Source organism: Phaethon aethereus (assembly GCF_964289735.1).
Source record: "Phaethon aethereus genome assembly, chromosome: 2".
In the NCBI taxonomy this organism is placed as follows: Eukaryota; Metazoa; Chordata; class Aves; order Phaethontiformes; family Phaethontidae; genus Phaethon; species Phaethon aethereus.
In genome coordinates, this window is record NC_138582.1 from 25,995,136 (window position 1) to 25,997,363 (window position 2,228).

The window sequence follows — 2,228 nt, forward strand, 5'->3', positions numbered from 1 at the left end:
GGAAACCAAATGTTGATGTTTCAGAGATTTCTTAGCTCTGAGGTACTCTAACACACTGAAATATTTGTGCCACAGAAATGAGATTCAATGCACTCGCTATTTTCTCACACTGTCTGAACACCCACAAGGGGTTCCCATGAATGCCTGCCTGAAAGCTGGCAGGGGGTTGCTGATGCCATAATTATCTTGAAATGGTTGCATTGCTTTTTTATTGGATTAAAAGCCCAAACACAAGCTTTCTGTGGGATGCTTCAGCGTAATTAGATGTTAGAAGACATGCAAATGTATATATGCCAGGGCAGAAGCTAACTCAATCCATCGCTTATGAGCAGGCAACAGTGTCACTTTGTCACCTCTGGACTGTGTAGAGGCACCGCACGAGCCCTAAGCTGGAGTTTGGGGTTGCCAGTGAGCACGGATCTATTTAAGGTCACTTAGGACAGGAGCTGAGCAAAGGATTAATACGAGTCTGACAAAAATCGTGTTTGAAAACATTTATTCTGTCAGATTTCATGAGTGGTAGCTCTTGCTCCATTCAAGCTGAATGATAACGTTCAGCATGTGCACTTACTCATCCTGACAGCTAACAAGATAAACATGTCAGCATGTGATTTGCCAAATATTTTCCCGTGGAATTCAGGCAGGAGTTGCCAACGGAGCCGGCTTTCGAGCGGAGGGACCGAGGCATTTGAGTACGCGCACACGCGCCATACACAGCAAGCGAAACCCACACCAAACCCACGAGGGACTTTTCCCACCGTTCCGGCCAAAACTCAGGTGCGATGGTGCTCCTCAGCTCTGCCCACCGTGACGCTCTCTCCTGACTCTTTAAAAACAAACCCTGTTTTTTGCGGCACAGGGTAATTGCAAGGGGAAGATCCGCTACCCGTGCAAGCTCCATAGACGCCAGGAGCTGGGCAGTGCTCATCAGGCCTCGGCGGCGGTGGATGCAAAGGGCAGTACTGGCAGGCCCCAAATTGGCTTTACCTTTTGTTGTGGGGGTAATTCTTCCCAGAGACTGAGCTTGTGACCTTTATCGTAGCGAGTTTTATTTACAGATTGGGAAATGGCAGGGTGTCCTTTAAGATGAAAGGAATCAAAACACAAGGGAAAAAAGAAAGATTTTGCAGAAGCAAAAGATCTGACCGGAGAACTGTTTAGAGAAGTCTGTATAAACAGACCTGTTAGGCTGATATCTCACATTTTAGCCACAGCTTTTTGGAGCCTTTAACTAGATAGTGAAGGGATTTTTAGGCTTTGGACTCCCTGGTGCATCCGTCTTTTAGTAACACCACACCGATTCCCTCAGGCATTTGCAGCTGACTCCAGTGTACTTTTCCCTGCCTTCCCTGTTTCGTGTTCCCTCTCTGTCCTCTTACCTGTCACCAGCAGGTAACAGCCACTGCTTTACCATTTTTTGTCTTGAAGATGCCCAAAAGCATTTTGAAGCCTCCTGGCCTCGCCCGGGTGTCTATTCCCGTCTGTGAAGGAGGATTCGTTGCTGTGTTGCCAGGAAGGGTCCCTGCGTGATGAACAAGGGTCACAACGCGCCGCAGGGATGAATCCAGGCTCAGCAGGAGGGAGGTGACGGTCATGGCCTCCGAGCAGAGCTGCCCCTGCCAGCCCCAGCCCCGCTGCGTGGTGCACGGCATGGAGCGGGCAGCAGCCCGAGACAGGCAGCTGGCCAGGACCTCGGTAGCCCGGCCTGTTGCCAGAAGCCTCCCCAGTAGCCCCAAGTGGGAGCCTGGACTCTGGGTTGGGCACTACCATGCTGCAGTTCCCGGCGAAACCCAGAGGGAAGGGCCCACTGCCCTCCCCTGCCAGTTTGGGGGAGGCTCAGGGGAGCAGGGCCCCCTCCCCTCCGTCCCCCAGGAGAGGCATCAGCACGACGTTTGCGGCAAAGGCTGACGTGCCTCCAGAAAAGCACAAGTAAAGGTCTGGCATGAGGGGACAGGATCAGCCAAGGCATCAGGCTGTGTCAGAGAAAGGGGCTCTCCTCCCTCAAGTTGCCTCCTAGGGACAGCGCTGGGATGATGGGGGAACCACTGGTGTTCCCCTTCACACCTTTCCCTGACAGCAGCTGGCTCTTTTAAGCTGAATCTACTTCACCAATAACTTTACTGAAAGAAATCTTTAAATAGCAACAAACACCTACGTTATTACACCAGAGAAGAACTAGGAGGATAAATTATGATTTACTTAATGCTCAACCGTTCTCAAAGACACAA